At 41.7% G+C, this 20,138-nt stretch overlaps 1 protein-coding gene across 2 annotated transcripts in view; it reads right to left on the reverse strand.

Moving 5' to 3' along the window:
- mast1a (microtubule associated serine/threonine kinase 1a) overlaps positions 1–20,138 on the reverse strand; it is a 190,622-nt gene that overhangs the window by 150,944 nt on the left and 19,540 nt on the right. The window lies entirely within an intron of this gene.

Here is a 20,138-nt window from a genome sequence, read left to right on the forward strand (position 1 = left end):
ATAATACAAAGGCAGAGTATTCACTATTTAGGCTCAAAACGAATTTTTATGAAAATGGCGAAAAAACTGGACGATTATTGGTGAGACAATTAAAACACCCGGATTCAAATAACACTATTACAGCAATTAGGAAAGATGATAAACTATTTACATCAGCTAAGAAAATTAATGAAGTTTTCAAAGACTTATGAAGATTTGTATACGTCTACGTGTTCGGCTAATGATGAAGACTTGAACTCTTTCTTCTAGAAGGTAGAGCTACCACAACTTTCTCCAGAGGAAAGGGATGGTTTGGATGCTCCCATAGCGGAAGCTGAAGTTAGAACTGCAATTAAGGGTACGAAAACCGGGAGGTCACCTGGTATAGATGGCTTCCCGGTAGAGTACTACAAGATATTCTTTGTCCATTTCTCACAGAGGTTTTCCAAGAAGCATTTCAATATGGCTCACTCCCAGAAAGTCTTAGCAAGGCCATTATATCACTAATACTATAAAAAGACAAAGATTCAACGGACCCAGCCAATTATAAACCCATAAGACGAATAAATGTTGATTGCAAAATATTGTCCAAGACATTAGCACTAAAATTAGATCAGATTTTACCTAAAATTATTCACAAAGACCAAGTGGGATTTATAAAACATAGATCTTCAGCTGATAACATGAGGAGACTCATCTCATCTCATCTCATTATCTCTAGCCGCTTTATCCTTCTACAGGGTCGCAGGCAAGCTGGAGCCTATCCCAGCTGACTACAGGCGAAAGGCGGGGTACACCCTGGACAAGTCGCCAGGTCATCACAGGGCTGACACATAGACACAGACAACCATTCACACTCACATTCACACCTACGGTCAATTTAGAGTCACCAGTTAACCTAACCTGCATGTCTTTGGACTGTGGGGGAAACCGGAGCACCCGGAGGAAACCCACGCGGACACGGGGAGAACATGCAAACTCCACACAGAAAGGCCCTCGCCGGCCACGGGGCTCGCCTCACAGCAAGAAGGTCCGGGTTCGAGCCCCGTGGCTGGCGAGGGCCTTTCTGTGCGGAGTTTGCATGTTCTCCCCGTGTCCGCGTGGGTTTCCTCCGGGTGCTCCGGTTTCCCCCACAGTCCAAAGACATGCAGGTTAGGTTAACTGGTGACTCTAAATTGAGCGTAGGTGTGAATGTGAGTGTGAATGGTTGTCTGTGTCTATGTGTCAGCCCTGTGATGACCTGGCGACTTGTCCAGGGTGTACCCCGCCTTTCGCCCGTAGTCAGCTGGGATAGGCTCCAGCTTGCCTGCGACCCTGTAGAACAAGATAAAGCGGCTAGAGATAATGAGATGAGAGATGAGAACTAACCCTCACCCTGTTTCAACCATATCGCTCGATGCTCAAAAAGTGTTTGATAGGGTGGAATGGGCTTTTTTATTTGCAACTCTTTCAAAATTTGGGATTGATGATGGTTTCTGCAGATGGATAAAAGTCTTATATTCAAGTCTTAAAGCTGCAGTCTTTACTAACGGGATAAAAATATCTCAGTTTTTCAATATAAACAGGTCAACTAGACAGGGGTGTAATCTACAGTGGTGCTTGAAAGTTTGTGAACCCTTTAGAATTTTCTATGTTTCTGCATAAATATGACCTAAAACATCATCAGATTTTCACACAAGTCCTAAAAGTAGATAAAGAGAACCCAGTTAAGCAAATGAGACAAAAATATTATACTTGGCCATTTATTTATTGAGGAAAATGATCCAATATTACATCCGTGACTGGCAAAAGTATGTGAACCTCTAGGTTAGCATTAAATTAGCAGTTAATTTGAAGGTGAAATTAGAGTCAGGTGTTTTCAACCAATGGGATGACAATCAGGTGTGAGTGGGCACCCTGTTTTATTTGAAGAACAGGGATCTATCAAACTCTGATCTTCACAGCACATGTTTATGGAAGTGTATCATGGCACGAACAAAGGAGATTTCTGAGGACCTCAGAAAAAGCATTTTTCATCAAGCTGGAAAAGGTTACAAAGCCATCTCTAAAGAGTTTGGACTCCACCAATCCACAGTCAGACAGATTGTGTACAAATGGAGGAAATTCAAGACCATTGTTACCCTCCCCAGGAGTGGTCGACCAACAAAGATCGCTCCAAGAGCAAGGCATGTAATTGTCGGTGAGGTCAGAAAGGACCCCAGGGTAACTTCTAAGCAACTGAAGGCCTCTCTCACATTGGCTAATGTTAATGTTCATGAGTCCACCATCAGGAGAACACTGAACAACAATGGTGTGCATGGCAGGGTTGCAAAAAGAAAGCCACTGCTCTCCAAAAAGAACATTGCTGCTCGTCTGCAGTTTGCTAAAGATCACGTGGACAAGCCAGAAGGCTATTGGAAAAATGTTTTGTGGACGGATGAGACCAAAATAGAACTTTTTGGTTTAAATGAGAAGCGTTATGTTTGGAGAAAGGAAAACACTGCATTCCAGCATAAGAACCTTATCCCATCTGTGAAACATGGTGGTGGTCGTATCATGGTTTGGGCCTGTTTTGCTGCATCTGGGCCAGGATGGCTTGCCATCATTGATGGAACAATGAATTCTGAATTGTACCAGTGAATTCTAAAGGAAAATGTCAGGACATCTGTCCTAGAACTGAATCTCAAGAGAAGGTGGGTCATGCAGCAAGACAACGACCCTAAGCACACAACTTGTTCTACCAAAGAATGGTTAAAGAAGAATAAAGCTAATGTTTTGGAATGGCCAAGTCAAAGTCCTGACCTTAATCCAATGGAAATGTTGTGGAAGGACCTGAAGCGAGCAGTTCATGTGAGGAAACCCACCAACATCCCAGAGCTGAAGCTGTTCTGTACGGAGGAATGGGCTAAAATTCCTCCAAGCCGGTGTGCAGGACTGATCAACAGTTACCGCAAACGTTTAGTTGCAGTTATTGCTGCACAAGGGGGTCACACCAGATACTGAAAGCAAAGGTTCACAGACTTCTGCCACTCACAGATATATAATATTGGATCATTTTCCTCAATAAATAAATGACCAAGTATAATATTTTTGTCTCATTTGTTTAACTGGGTTCTCTTTATCTACTTTTAGGACTTGTGTGAAAATCTGATGATGTTTTAGGTCACATTTATGCAGAAATATAGAAAATTCTAAAGGGTTCACAAACTTTCAAGCACCACTGTAAGTCCACTATTGTTCACAATTTTCTTAGAACCTTTGGCCACGTCGATTAGACCAGAGTCAAGAATTAAGGGAGTCATTGGAGGTGGCAGCGAGCATAAATTATTTCTTTATGCTGATGATATTTTGGTACCGAGTCAGGATCCAGCCAGTTCTGTGTCAGTTTTACTAGAAACTACTGAAGCATATTCTAAAGTGTCTGATTATTGCATCAATTGGCACAAATCAGAAGCCATGCCAGTCTCTCAAACTTGTTCACATGCTCAGCTATCAGCTTTTAATTTCAAATGGTTACCAAAGGGGATGAAATATTTAGGTCTAGAATTAGACCCAGACATAAGGGAAATTATGACAACTAACATGGAAAAAGTATTCATCTCATTATCTCTAGCCGCTTTATCCTGTTCTACAGGGTCGCAGGCAAGCTGGAGCCTATCCCAGCTGACTACGGGCGAAAGGCGGGGTACACCCTGGACAAGTCGCCAGGTCATCACAGGGCTGACACATAGACACAGACAACCATTCACACTCACATTCACATCTACGGTCAATTTAGAGTCACCAGTTAACCTAACCTGCATGTCTTTGGACTGTGGGGGAAACCGGAGCACCCGGAGGAAACCCACGCGGATACGGGGAGAACATGCAAACTCCGCACAGAAACGCCCTCGCCGGCCACGGGGCTCGAACCCGGACCTTCTTGCTGTGAGGCGACAGCGCTAACCACTACACCACCATGCCACCCTAAACAAATATATTTTTAGAATATTAAAAACTGGCCTAATGACATGTGCACGGACTATTCTGAAGTGTTGGAGGGAGCCTCAAGCTCCTACACTGAATATGTGGAAAACCCAGATGATGGGGACTGTGACATGCGAGATGATGTTGGGGAGATCAAACTGTGAAAATTATATGATGAAAGAAAAATGGGATAGTTTTGGTGGACAGGGCTGACACATAGACACAGACAACCACTCACACTCACATTCACATCTACGGTCAATTTAGAGTCACCAGTTAACCTAACCTGCATGTCTTTGGACTGTGGGGGAAACCGGAGCACCCGGAGGAAACCCATGTGGACAACATGCAAACTCCGCACAGAAAGGCCCTCGCCGGCCACGGGGCTCGAACCCGGACCTTCTTGCTGTGAGGCGACAGCGCTAACCACTACACCACCGTGCCGCCTGTCTTTTTTATTTTTTTTAATTTCATTTATATATTTTATTATTTCTTCTTCTTTATAACCTCCATCCTATCTGTTTTGTCTGATGTAAGTTTGTTTGTTTGTATTTTTGTTTGCGATAATGAAAATATAATAAAAACTTTGAATTATAAAAAAAAAATGTTCTAACAGACCACCACGTCCTACTGTCAACTAGGGTGAAATTCCTTGTAGCTTGTGTTCGATCCCGCCTGTTACACCATGTGCGAGCATGGCGGATATCTGCTGATGATGTCAACAAAATTGAGGTTGTATGGCACAGCTTCCTGTGTCGAATGGTAAAGGGTGGCTTCAAGCCAAAGAACACTCCTGACTCACCAGACGCTGCTGTTGAGGGGGACTGGAGCTTCAGACTATCAAATGCAGACATATGTGAGATGACCAAACACCCCACCTATTAAGCTGACATGTTACGAACAACTACTTAAATATACAGCGCACATCTGTAGGATGGGCAATGACTGCTTGCAGAAACAACATCTCTTTGAGGTCAGCTCACCAAGATGGAGTAAGGTTGAGAATCTGTTGGGTATGGATCCCCAGCAGATAAGACAGACAATGATGGAAAAAACGGACTTCTTGCGACTGTTGGACAGAGCGCTAACAGGAGCACCCTAATGGTTTTTTTAAACCCAAATGGGGAAGATGATGATGATGATGGCGGCAAGATGACTGGGTCTGACTGAGCATTTCCAAAATGGCACATCTTGTGGCGTATTCCCGGTATGCGGTGGTTAGTACCTACCAAAAGTGCTCCAAGGATCCAAAGGACAACCAGTGAACTGGCGACAGGGTCATGGGAGTCGAAGGCTCATTGAAGCCCATATGGTCCAATCCAGAAGAACAGAATTCATTCACCTTTTCAGCAGTTTATGCTAAAGTAGTTCTTCTGGATTGGGCCTAGCTTTCGTGCCCCATGCGAATCGGTGAGCCTTCAAAACCCATGACCCTGTCACTGGTTCACTGGGTGTCCTTTGGATCCTTGGACCACTTTTGTTCGGTACTAACCACTGCGTACCAGGAACGCCCTACAAGATGTGCTGTTTCGGAGATGCTTAGTCAGACCCGGTCATCTCACCATCACAATTTGTCAAAGTCGCTCAGATCCTTACGCTTGCCCATTTTTCCTGCTTCCAACACATCGACTTCAAGAACTGACTGTTCTCTTTCTTGCTGCCTAATATATCCCACCCCTTGACAGGTGCCATTGTAATAAGATATTTAACAGTTATTCCAGGAAATCGAGTCGTACATGAGCTGATAGCCGATGAGGCATGTAGCACCGAGTTGGCTATAATCCATGTATGACAAGATTGAGTGGAATAACTGTTTTATTCTATCCACATTCACTGGATTTTGAGAAACAGAGCATTTTTACCTCGCCCGCAACGGAGTAAGTGGGGGCGAGGTATTGCAATCAGTGCGGTTTGTTACTTGCGAAAATCGGAGATTTTTGCAAGCTTGTTGATGTGCCCGCTTGTTTATTCATTTGTTGGTGCTCTAGTGTCGTCATTTCTTGACCAATCTTCACCAAAATGTACAGGACAACTCACTAGGGTCACACAAAGACATCATTAGTTTTTGGTGGGTCAAGGTCAAAGGTCAAGGTCACCAAGGTCAAATCTTGTAAAAACACCTAATCAGCCATAACTTCCGTTTCTTTGTGATTTTCGCAAGTATCGTGTTTTGCACGACTTTTCGTTTGTTTGTTTGTGTGTCTGTCTGTTAACAATCTAGCATGTAGACGGTTGCACGGATTGACTTCAAATTTTCAGGGTAGGTGGGCAATGGTCCGTAGATTACCTGATTACATTTTACGGGTAATAGGGTCAAGGTGAAACTCGAGGTCAGCGGAAAGGTCAACCTTTCGGTCAAAATAACATTTTCCATTATAACTCAAAAACGGTTGTCAATAGACAAATGTTTACTATTATGAGCATATAGGAACTCTCATATGGCCTTTCATTTGGCACCGTGACCTTTGACCTTGAATGACCCTGAAAGGCCAAACTCAAGGTCACAAATTTTCAAACTTGAAAACGGTTGATGGTAGACAAATCTTTACCCTTATCAACTTATAAGAAGTCCCATATGGGCTTTCATTTGGCACCATGATCTTTGACCTTGAATAACTTTGAAATGTCAAACTCAAGGTCATGGATTTTCACAGGACTATAACCGGACAGCTGATGATTGACAAATATCACCATTATCAACATCTCATCTCTCATCTCATTATCTCTAGCCGCTTTATCCTGTTCTACAGGGTCGCAGGCAAGCTGGAGCCTATCCCAGCTGACTACGGGCGAAAGGCGGGGTACACCCTGGACAAGTCGCCAGGTCATCACAGGGCTGACACATAGACACAGACAACCATTCACATTCACACCTACACTCAATTTAGAGTCACCAGTTAACCTAACCTGCATGTCTTTGGACTGTGGGGGAAACCGGAGCACCCGGAGGAAACCCACGGGGAGAACATGCAAACTCCGCACAGAAAGGCCCTCGCCGGCCACGGGGCTCAAACCTGGACCTTCTTGCTGTGAGGCGACAGCACTAACCACTACACCACCGTGCCGCCTGCGTGTAAAAGTCATCATAAAAAAGTATAACAAGCAGTACATGTACATAGCGATGCCAGGGGTCGGAAACAGAACTGGAAATACAAATACTGATTGTAAACTATCTATTGATTGAGCTAGTTATCTAGCTAGCGTGTAGCTGTTAGGTATTTTATGCTAAACTAAAAGCACAGCGAGAACAGAAACAAGACACAAACTTGTGTGGAAATTTAAAAAGGCTCTAAAACTAACTGCAAACCAAAGACTACAGTTGTACAAGACGTAATTGAACATATATGATGAGAGAGAGAGAGAGAGAGAGAGAGAGAGAGAGAGAGATTTGTTTTCTGAAGCTTGGCGTCTTAAAGTAAATCTTAAAATGGATTTTCTCAAAGGATTTTGGTGCAACGTTGGTGCAACGTCCCTCGTAGAGTTAAGCTGAGAGACACGGGTTTAGTTGCTGGAGCTGCAGATTGTGAGCTGATATGCATGTGTGTGTGTGTGTGTGTGTGTGTGTGTGTGTGTGCATTGTGTTATACAATGCTATGTGCTTTCTGCACTTTACACCACCAAGCATCCAAGAAAAACAGGAAGCTGCCTTTGTGGTTATGGTTCATAAAAGGAAGTGATGTTGAATATCAGATTATTCCTTTATAACGTTTTATATCTGCTGAAAAATGTGTGAGCTTGGGAAATTCAGTCTTTGTAATAAGCAGATAAAAAAAATTACAGTCACATGAAGCGTAAGCTTATTGGGTCTCTTGGAGAAAGAAATTTAAAGAAACAGTTCAGCAAAATAAATAAATAAAATAATAATAAATAAAAATCCCGTCCAACCCAAACTCTGTCAGTAGAGACGTGTTTGGTGTCTTTCTTCTTCAGATCATCACACAGCTCTGAGAACATCTCATCTCATCATCTCTAGCCGCTTTATCCTGTCCTACAGGGTCGCAGGCAAGCTGGAGCCTATCCCAGCTGACTACGGGCGAAAGGTGGGGTACACCCTGGACAAGTCGCCAGGTCATCACAGGGCTGACACATAGACACAGACAACCATTCACACTCACATTCACACCTACGGTCAATTTAGAGTCACCAGTTAACCTAACCTGCATGTCTTTGGACTGTGGGGGAAACCGGAGCACCCGGAGGAAACCCACACGGGGAGAACATGCAAACTCCGCACAGAAAGGCCCTCGCCGGCCACGGGGCTCGAACCCGGACCTTCTTGCTGTGAGGCGACAGCGCTAACCACTACACCACCGTGCCGCCGCTCTGAGAACGTGCTCGGTATAATTCAGCTATTTATCAAAACTGTTAATGGAAAAAGGGAATTTCAAAAGGATATTTGGACACGGGTTTGTCTTCATGATATGCATCTCATCACGCAACAAAATTCCTTTCACTACGGATTCTTGTTTAAGGAGGCGTGGCTATGCAAATCGAGCATGACGACGTCACATGATCATAACACGCATGTAAACTAAACCTGCACTAGGAACACAAAAACTCACCAACAAGTCCCGGAAATTTCACTTCTCCGACACGGCCTTTTAATTTTTTTTTATATAATATTACTGTTGTGCGTTTTTAAACTTCGTTTTGAAAGGTGCTAGCTCTTCCTGGAGTGTCTTCATACTGAGAATAATGTGCTAAATTTCTTTTCCTGTGCAATATAACACCACCATCCTATCGATTCAGACAGGATATTACAGTATATCACTTGGCGCTCTTTTTACTGGTCATGTGACAGAAGGTAAAAATATGGTGTTATGTATTTATACAGTTCTGTGCAAAAGTCTTAGGTGCATGTAAAGAAAAGCTGTCGACCAAAAATGGCTGAAAAAATAATGAAATGAAATGTTTCAACATTAAAAAATGAAAAAAAAAATTTCGGTATGAGACGACCCTTTGCTTAAAAACAAAAACAGTAGTCTCAGGTCCAGCAAGTGCAGTTTTATGTGGAAATGAGCTGTAGGTTTTACTGAGCATCATACAGAACCAGCTACAGTTCTTCTAGACACTTTGTCACACTCGCTTCTTCATTTTGCAGATGTGTGTGAACAAAGTTGCTGAAACTTTGGTTCATCGGTTATTGACTCATTATGTGAAGATAAATTTTAATAAAGTCAAATCTCATTTTAATCCCGAGTTAATACAGAGAGGATACTACACGGTCACGCAAAGATACGAAGTTTATCTTTGAGTGGTGAAAATATTTTTAAACACGAGAAGATAAACTGCATATCTTTGCACCACCGTGTAATGGTGTTCTTTATATTATATGGACACATCTGCAAAAAAAAAATGCAAGTTAAGTAAAAGAATTTTAATTTTGAACCAGTTCACCATTTTGACATATCTGTGAAGATACTCAGTCGTCCAGGTACATAGTAATCTGTGGTTGGTAGAAGAGAGCAACTGGACTTGCTTGAAAAGTCTTGAAGACGTTTCGCCTCTCGTCCGAAAGGCATCATCAGTTCTGTCTGTCTAATAGGGAGTATCAAGTATTTATCCTCTCATGGATCATAATAGAATCCAAATCAGAATGCTGATGGCTGCATTGAAGGTGGCTGATAGATGTCATAGACCCCCACCTCTGTTCAGTGATGGTCGTTCCAGGCTGACAAAATTGAACGATCCTCTCTGGCTAAGATGTCTGCCAGTTTTCTGGAAGTCCTCTCATACTCCCGCACTAGTCGAAGGGAACTCATCCCAAAGTGTGTAGAAACATATCTGTGAAGATACTCAGTCGTCCAGGTACATAGTAATCTGTGGTTGGTAGACGTCTTCAAGACTTTTCAAGCAAGTCCAGTTGCTCTCTTCTACCAACCACAGATCACCATTTTGACAACGCACCTCTAGTCAGTGGGAAAACACTGGGAGTGACCTCATCGGTGTGAAATATCAGGAATTATTATACAGTGGGGCAAAAAGTATTTAGTCAGTCACCAATTGTGCAAGTTCTCCCACTTAAAAAGATGAGAGAGGCCTGTAATTTTCATCATAGGTACACTTCAACTATGAGAGACAGAATGAGAAAAAAAAATCCAGAAATTCACATTGTCTGATGTTTAAAGAATTTATTTGCAGATTATGGTGGAAAATAAGTATTTGGTCAATAACAAAAGTTCATCTCAATACTTTGTTATATACCCTTTGTTGGCAATGACAGAGGTCAAATGTTTTCTGTAAGCCTTCACAAGGTTTTCACACACTGCTGCTGGTATTTTGGCCCATTCCTCCATGCAGATCTCCTCTAGAGCAGTGATGTTTTGGGGCTGTCGCTGGGCAACACGGACTTTCAACTCCCTCCAAAGATTTTCTATGGGGTTGAGATCTGGAGACTGGCTAGGCCACTCCAGGACCTTGAAATGCTTCTTACGAAGCCACTCCTTCGTTGCCCGGGCGGTGTGTTTGGGATCATTGTCATGCTGAAAGACCCAGCCATGTTTCATCTTCAATGCCCTTGCTGATGGAAGGAGGTTTTCACTCAAGATCTCACGATACATGGCCCCATTCATTCTTTCCTTTACACGGATCAGTCGTCCTGGTCCCTTTGCAGAAAAACAGCCCCAAAGCACAATGTTTCCACCCCCATGCTTCACAGTAGGTATGGTGTTCTTTGGATGCAACTCAGCATTCTTTCTCCTCCAAACACGACAAGTTGAGTTTTTACCAAAAAGGTCTATTTTGGTTTCATCTGACCATATGACATTCTCCCAATCCTCTTCTGGATCATCCAAATGCTCTCTAGCAAACTTCAGATGGGCCTGGACATGTACTGGCTTAAGCAGGGGGACACGTCTGGCACTGCAGGATTTGAGTCCCTGGCGGTGTAGTGTGTTACTGATGGTAGCCTTTGTTACTTTGGTCCCAGCTCTCTGTAGGTCATTCACTAGGTCCCCCCGTGTGGTTCTGGGATTTTTGCTCACCGTTCTTGTGATCATTTTGACCCCACGGGGTGAGATCTTGCATGGAGCCCCAGATCAAGGGAGATTATCAGTGGTCTTGTATGTCTTCCATTTTCTAATAATTGCTCCCACAGTTGATTTCTTCACACCAAGCTGCTTACCCATTGCAGATTCAGTCTTCCCAGCCTGGTGCAGGTCTACAATTTTGTTTCTGGTGTCCTTTGACAGCTCTTTGGTCTTGGTTGGCCATAGTGGAGGTTGGAGTGTGACTGTTTGAGGTTGTGGACAGGTGTCTTTTATACTGATAACGAGTTCAAACAGGTGCCATTAATACAGGTAACGAGTGGAGGACAGAGGAGCCTCTTAAAGAAGTTGTTACAGGTCTGTGAGAGCCAGAAATCTTGCTTGTTTGTAGGTGACCAAATACTTATTTTACCGAGGAATTTACCAATTAATTCATTAAAAATCCTACAATGTGATTTCCTGGATTCTTTCCCCCATTCTGTCTCTCATAGTTGAGGTATACCTATGATGAAAATTACAGGCCTCTCTCATCTTTTTAAGTGGGAGAACTTGCACAATTGGTGGCTAACTAAATACTTTTTTGCCCCATTGTACATACAGGCCACTTTTTCCATGGAATAAAAACATGTGTTCTATTCCCTTCTAGTGGGTTTATCGATGGCATGCAATATTATCATATCGCTTATCCTCCATGTATTACGCCACTCCCCCCAATGACGAATGAGCATGCAATATTGTTATAATATTGCACGTTGTCAAGACAACACAACATCACATGCAAAGATCCAATGACAAAACTTCTCTGTTGCGCATGAGCACAATCACTTCTTTGTCGGCTGGGAAAGAGAGAAGATGAGGCTAATCCAGTGCTAGGTTTAAGCACTAAATAAATAAACTGAAACTGAAGATGTGCTGAACACCTGAAAGCCTCCCAAAACTTCATTATATATTCTTCAAACATATTTACAAGAGAAAAACATACCAACGGACACCGAAAAACTGGAAAAGAGACACGTCGGAGATGTAAAACTTCCATGTTCGTGAGTGACTGTGACAAATTGTAAACAAACATGGCTGCGAGGTTTGCTTCATTAAAAGCAGAAGATTTAAAGAGAAAGACACGCTGAACACCTGAAAGGCTACCAAAACTTCATTAGATATTCTTCACGCATATTTACAAGAGAAAAACATACCAACGGACATTTAAAAAAAAAACTGGAAAAGCGAGCAATAGCAGTAATGTTGTCAAAGTTCTGCTTGGAGGCAAGGAAAAGTGACGGAGACTTTTACAAGAGGACTTCACTCGTGGACTTCACTCAGCAAAACCCTTTTGTTTCGAACAACTGCAATGTAACAGTTAACTACGACCAACAGTGACTGAACTTGCTAGCTGAATGGAATATATCTGATATACCACTCAATGCCAACCAATATTATTTAAATGTGTCACTCAGATCTGTGATATATTTCATCTGAAAAATGCGAGTTTTTCAACACGAGAAGATAAACTTCATATCTTCAAGCCAACGTGCGATTTTCTTTTTATTATATCGACACAAAGTCCCCAAATTTATCAAAACACTGATTTCATGATATGAGTGACACATAGAGATTTATGTCACGGTTTTGGTGTCCCGGATGGAGCTCGGATGAAAAACACGAGTGGTGTATTTCCCAGTAAAATACTCGTGTCTATATAATGTTATTGTGTACCACTTGTTATTTTCTACTAACGTAGCGCATCATGTTGTTTCTGAGGTTCGTAAAAGTGGACGTCTGGGTAGAAGATGCAGAAATCTTGCTGGAGTGCATTGATTGTGATTTATATTACTCACGTCATACATTTATTCTGTGTTTGTGTGAGTTTATGTTGTTTGCTATTGATTTATAGTCAAATCTACAAAAAATAATGAGAATTGGACAAGGATCGTGGACTGAATGGTGAAAATTTCTTCCTTTGGAAGTACCGGTACAGTGGTATGCAAAAGTTTGGGCACCCCGAGTCAAAATTGCTGTTACTGTGAACAGTTAAGCAAGTTGAAGATGAAATGATGACTCATTCCCTTAATATTTTAAGCAAAACAATTTATTTTCATCTTTTACATTTTCAAAATGACAAAAAAGGAAAAGGGCCTGAAGGAAAAGTTTGGGCACCCTGCATGGTTAGTACCCAGTAACACCCCCTTTGGCAAGTATCACAGCTTGTAAACACTTTTTGTAGCCAGCTAATAATCTTTCAGTTCTTACCTGGGGGATTTTCACACATTCGTCCTTGCAAAAGCCTTCCAGTTCTACAAGTTTCTTGGGCTGTCTTGCATGCACTGCTTTTTTGAGATCTATCCACAGATTTTCAATGATGTTTAGGTCAGGGGACTGTGGGGGCCAGGGCAAAACCTTCAGCTTGGGCCTCTTGAGGTATTCCATTGTAGATTTTAAGGTGTGTTTTGGATCATCGTTTTATTGTAGGACCCGTCCTCTTTTTAACTTCAACTTTTTTACAGATGGTGTGATGTTTGCTTCCAGAATTTGCTGGTATTTATTCGAATCCATGCTTCCCTCGACCAGTGAAATGTGCCCTGTGCCACTGGCTGCAACACAACCCCAAAGCATGATGGATCCACACCCATGCTTCAGAGTTGGAGAGGTGTTCTTTTCCTGGAATTTGGCACCCTTTTTTCTCCAAACATACCTTTGCACATTGTGGCCAAAAAGTTCTATTTTGATTTCATCAGTCCACAGGACTTGTTTCCAAAATGCATCAGGCTTATTTAGATGTTCATTTGCAAACTTCAGACACTGAATTTTGTGGCTCGGACGCAGGAAAGGTTTTCTTCTGATGACTCTCCCATGAAGGTCATATTTGTTCAGGTGTCGCTGCATAGTAGAACAGTGCACCACCACTCCAGGGTCTGCTAAATCTTTCTGAAGGTCTTTTGCAGTCAAACAGGGGTTTTTATTTGCCTTTCTAGCAATCCAACGAGCAGTTCTTTCAGAAAGTTTTCTTCATCTTCCAGACCTCACCTTGATCTCTACTGTTTCTGTTAACTGCCATTTCTTAATAACATTACGATCTGAGGAAACAGCTACCTGAAAACACTTTGCTACATTCTTGTAGCCTTCTCCTGCTTTGTCAGCATCGATTATTTTATTATTCAGAATGCAAGGGAGTTGCTTAGAGGAGCCCATGGCTGTTGATCTTGGGGACAAGTTTGAGGAGTCAGATAATTTATACAGCTTTGAAATCTGCATCATCTGACCTTTCCTAACGAAGAATTTGAACAAGCCACAGCTCAATAAGCTAATTAAGGTCTGGAACTTTGGTAAAAGTTATCTGAGAACGCAAATGTATTAGGGTGCCCAAACTTTCGCATGGTGTTCCATTTCTTTTTTCACTCTCCAATTGTACAAAACAAAAATAATACACAAATCTTACAGAAAACACAGAAAATAAATGTGTCGTCTTTACCTTTATGCCTTTTGGTGATCAGTTCATCTTAACTATTCACAGTAACAGACATTTTCAGTAAGGGTGCCCAAACTTTTGCATGCCACTGCCGTATGGATGGAAGTTATGGACATTTTTAATTAAAGAGTTAACTAGTTAATTAACTCATTAATTAGTGCTGATTAATCAATTAGATGGCATCATTGTCATGGACTTTAAATCACCTGGGACCTCATTTTCATTCATATTGAGCTATGTCAAAAGATTTAGAAGAAGTTATCTATAACATTTAGAACGGTATCTTTGTAATGGCTGCGTTTATAAATGTTTTCCTCTCAGCATTCCTGCTGAAATCTTTATTTTATGAAGATTGGTTTGGGAAGAATATATGATCTATAGCTCACTTAATGGATGCAAACAGTAATTTATTAGACGAACGATTCTGCACTAAACACGGTTTCAATGCTTCAAAATCAGACCTTGTTAAATTACAAAAAACCCAAGAATTTGTGTTTCTAATGAAAAATATAATGGTACATCAGTGCATACAACTGATGTACAACTGGCCCTAATATCAATTCAGGGGATTTTATTCTTGGACAAGAAATGTAATTATTATTTTATGAGAAACTGTCTAACTGAGAAACTATCCACTGGAAGCCAGAACAAAAATGATCTTACATAACTTGGATAAAAATCCAATTGATAGACTAAGAACTATGTATCTAACCTTCCCCATACCAACCAAAATAAAGGACACACACTAACATTATGAACGACATTTATCCTTCTAAAGAATTACTTTTAACATTGAAAATAATTTATGGCCATTTTGTGAAAATGATATTGAAAACTACAGACCGTATACTGTGGGGGTACTCACAGTCAATAAACTATATGGTTTTGAATGGTGATGTTGGTTTTAATTTGAAATAAAATGATGAAAGACATAATACAGATAAAACTAAATCTTTGATGTGAATACTCGATTCAGAATTTGGCAAAAATTCTGCAAATTTGTGGGAAAATGGCGGCTTGATCTGGGACATGATAAATGGTCGACTACATCGCGTTCCCTTAAAAAGGTTGTAGTCCACTGAAAAGTCTATAGTTATCACTAATTGTATTTTAAGCTGTAACTTTATCCACCTAAGGATTGGTGCACTCACAGAATAATCATAACCGTAATAAAACATCATGCAGAATATTTGATCACCGTTGTAACTCCGTTTTCCGCAAACCCAAAACCAATACGATCGTGTGTTTTGATCTAAACGGAAAGCCTCAGGGTCAAGGTCACGACCTCACCAAAAGTAGGAACTTAAAATCACTACACCATATAAACATTTAGTTATAAATCTGTGATGATGTTTTTTAAAACGAAAGCTGAAAGTTAGGTATAGAATATGTTTCTTACAGAATATGTTACGATGGTAGCTGGTCTTGTATGAATTTCTGAGCTATAAAATGAGTTGTGGTCTATTTTTTACCGTAGCGTGTTATTTGTGTGCGGGGAAGGACACACATTAACAATTTGCATGTGTAGAATGGAATTTTCCACTCAAAGTTAGAAGTTGATCGTGCTTCCATTTGCGGTCTTTCTGTTCCGCGGGTGATCTGTTTGGACGTTATCACTGAAAAGGTGAGTTTTGACAGTTTTATTTTGTTTTAGTCTTGCAGTATAAGGCAACAGAATGTTTCTTTTTCATCTTACTTTCATATTTCGTAGTGTTTGCGTATTTTTGGCCAATATTTTGCAACCATGGTCAATTTAGATCGAACTTTTGATAGAATCTACGGCCAGTCATTTTGCCCCGCCCCCGCCTCGCGCTCCGTCCGGTGCGGTAGTGATGTCCCGTTGCTCGCGCGCCGCAGCAGAGACCCGCGCGACCTTCAGCCGGTACAGTCGCTGTTCTTTTACCACCGCCGTTATTCTCATCTTTCCGGTGCGTTCTTGATTTTTTCCATTGTGTCCTATTTCGCCAGATCAAACACCCAAACTGTATCATATTATTCATATTTAAGTGAATCATCAATTCAGTCATCATAACTTGGCATTTTTAACCCAAGCAATCAAAAAGAGGACATTTATTCAATATTTTCACTCCTCTGTGAAGGAGGGGCTTTAATTCTTCATGACGGAGTTATTTTATATGGAAATCAATTTTACAAAAGCATTTGAATTGTAATCAAAAAGAAAATTTCCACGGTGGAGGCCAGATAAAGCAAAATACTATCTTTATTCTTATTAAACATGACAAAAGAAACATTGAGTGTTAGGGAAATGCAAAAAAAAAAAATTTAAATTAGAACATTCATTTTTTGACCCAAATGAGAGAGCAGTTTCTGAGACGGACCCACATACACACAATCTGGCTTGCCATTCACAAGTGTTTGGATAAAACAAAAAGTCTCATCATTTCCAGATTGTATTTCAAGAGATAACATAACATTTGGTATGATCTTTATAAAACAAACAAGTGTCACCAGGCAAAACAAACCTCGTCCGGTAGCACTTATGATGAATATGAAGGAAGATATCGCAAAAAAAAAAGTAATAAAAAAATAGGTACCCTATGTGTGGCTACTGCTTATCAATAAAATAGTTTTCTGATCCCATGTCCACAGTAAATATAGCATATATTTACTCTGAGACAGTAGCGACAAAAATGAAGCGTAATCCAAAAGTGAACAATTTAAAAAATAAAATAAAATCGCAGAAGTAAAATATACCAAGTGTCTGTACTTTATATTATTCTACTCTTACAGTTTTCGAAACTGAAACCTCCGAACCGAGGCTGACATACACATGCTGTCGCCATGACCCAAACTCTTATTTCCCAGAAATGGCCTGGCGCTAGAGCTCAGTGGAACGCACTTTCCTTCTGTAATAAGTGTAAACATGTCCGAAAGCGATTTCTTTAGTCTAATCCATTTATTTCAAATGGTGAACCGAATTGTATACACTAACCGGCCATTTTAATCGGAACATGTGTATGCGTGTGCACAGTGCGTGATCATTACACTCTTACATTATTACAGCATGATGACGTAGTGACTAGTGCCTCTACTGTATATGAGGCAGTAAACGCAACAAAAACGATTTTGACCTTTTTGGTGACCTTGACCAGATGACCCTCAAAATGTTGAAGGTTCTATGTGAGACCAATGCCCATCCATCCTGAAAGTTTCATGAAAATTGATCCAGCCGTTTTCCCGTAATATCCTTAACAAAAAAACCCGACCGAAAATAACACCTCGCCCCGCTTACTCTGTAGCGGGTGAGGTAATGATGAACTCTCTGGTAACGTAGTTATGTCTCGGTAAGTTTTTTATACACAAGAACAGAATCCTAAAATCATCCCCCAAACGTGTTTCTTGAATGAATTTAAATTATACTTAAGATCCTTAAAATTTGTAAAAGGAGCAAAAAGCAGAAAGATTGTATGATGTTTTAAAACATTTTCCCACTGAATTTGAGAACCGAAATAAAACTGTTTCCGGTTGGTTGGTTGGTTGGTTGGTTGGTTGGTTGGTTGGATGGATGGATTGATTTACGGATTTACTTTATTGATCCCAAGCTGCGAAATTGTTTTGTTGCAGCAGCAAATTATCAGACACGCAAAAAGATAAAGACACGCTGTACAACATAAAATAAAATAGAATTTAAAAAAAAAATCCCGAGAACAAGCCGACTATACAATATACATACCACTCATATACGACTATACAATATACTCACCACTCATCCAACGTGTGAAACCCATAGTGAAGACAATAAAAGTGCGGCCAGAGGGGACAGACTCTGTACTGCAGGACCAGTTCAAACACACAGACTGGAATATGTTTGCCATTCAAGCAACCTGCCACTCCCACACAGACATTGAGAGCTACGCTTCCTCTGTACTGGACTACATCTCCACCACCATAGACAGCATCACCACCCAGAAATTGATCACGTTGTACCCAAATCAGAAACCCTGGATGAACAGAGATGTCCGTCTACTGCTGAAAGCCCGCAACACTGCCTTCAGATCAGGAGATGTACAAGCCTACGGTATAGCCAGAGCTGACCTGAAGTGTGGCATCAAGAAGGCCAAGCACTGCTACAAACAGAAGGTTGAGGAGCATTTCTCCAACTCCAACCCTCGACGTATGTGGCAAGGCATTCAGGTCATCAGCGACTACAAGTCCAACAACCCTTCCCTCCCATCCTCGAATATCTCCTTTCTCAACGAGCTCAACAATTTCTATGCTCGGTTTGAGAAGGACAACCAGGAGTCCGCATCCAGGGCAAGGCTGACTATACTCTCCCCCACTGATGTCAAAGCAGTGCTGAGCAGGATCAATCCACACAAAGCTGCAGGCCCTGATGGCATCCCCGGAGGTGTGCTCAGAGCATGTGCTGGGAAGCTGGTGGGGGTCCTGACGGACTTATTCAACATGTCTTTGGCCCGTGCTGTTGTTCCGACCTGCTTCAAGACCACGTCCATCGTGCCAGTACCAAAACACTCCACTCCAGCATGTCTCAACAACTACCGTCCAGTAGCACTCACCCCCACCATTACAAAGTGTTTAGAGCAGCTGGTCCTAGCACATCTCAAATCCTGTCTTCCCCTCACCCTGGACCCCACCAATTTGCCTACCGCAAGAACAGGAGCACAGAAGATGCAGTCTCCATAGCCCTGCACTCTGTCCTCTCGCACCTGGACAATGGCAACACATACGCCATAATGCTGTTCATAGACTTCAGTTCAGCATTTAACACAGCATTCACCAAACTCACAGATCTGGGCATCGGTGCTCCCATCTGCAACTGGTTGTTGGATTTTCTAACCAACAGGCCCCAACATGTTCATTTAGACTATCACTGCTCCTCCACCCTCATCCTAAACACCGGTGTACCACAAGGCTGTGTGATGAGCCCGTTCCTCTACTCCCTTTTTACTCATGACTGCAGACCTGTACATTACACTAACACCATCATCAAGTTTGCGGATGACACCACAGTGATGAGCCTCATTAAGGACAACGAGGAGTCAGCCTACAGGGAGGAGATGGACCACCTGGCTGTGTGGTGCAGCGAGAACAACCTGCTGCTCAACACCAATAAGACCAAGGAGCTCATCGTGGACTTCAGGAGGAATGCTGACACACACACACACCCATCCACATCAACGGTGCAGCAGTGGAGCGTGTGACCAGCTTCAAATTCCTGGGGATCCACATCTCGCAGGACCTCACCTGGACAACCAACTGCTCCAACTTGGCCAAGAAGGCTCACCAGGGTCTCTTTTTCTTGAGGACTCTGAAGAAAAACCACCGGTCTTCAGACATCCTGGTGAACTTCTACTGCTGTACCATCGAGAGCATCCTAACCAACTGTATTACAGTCTAGTATGGGAACTGCTCTGTCTCGGACCGGAAGGCACTGCAGAGGGTGGTGAAAATCGCCCAGCGTGTTGTGGGAGCCTCACTTCCTGCTGTTGAGGACATCTACAGCAGGGGTGTCAAACTCAATCACAGAATGGGCCAAAATTGAAAACACAGTCTAAGTTGCGGGCCAAACAGGATTAACATTTATTGAACATTCAAAATCTGACAATGTTTTAAATCAGCAATATGAATTTGAATAGCCAGAATACAACAACTTTTTCCTCAACACATTAAATAAAATATAAAATTATATTTTTCTTCAAAACTAACATCAGGCTTAATAAGAATATTTCAAAGTTGATGAAAATTTGCAAATTTTTCAAATAAAAACTGCGATGTGATATCAG

Source organism: Neoarius graeffei, chromosome 18 (assembly GCF_027579695.1).
Source record: "Neoarius graeffei isolate fNeoGra1 chromosome 18, fNeoGra1.pri, whole genome shotgun sequence".
Classification (NCBI taxonomy): domain Eukaryota; kingdom Metazoa; phylum Chordata; class Actinopteri; order Siluriformes; family Ariidae; genus Neoarius; species Neoarius graeffei.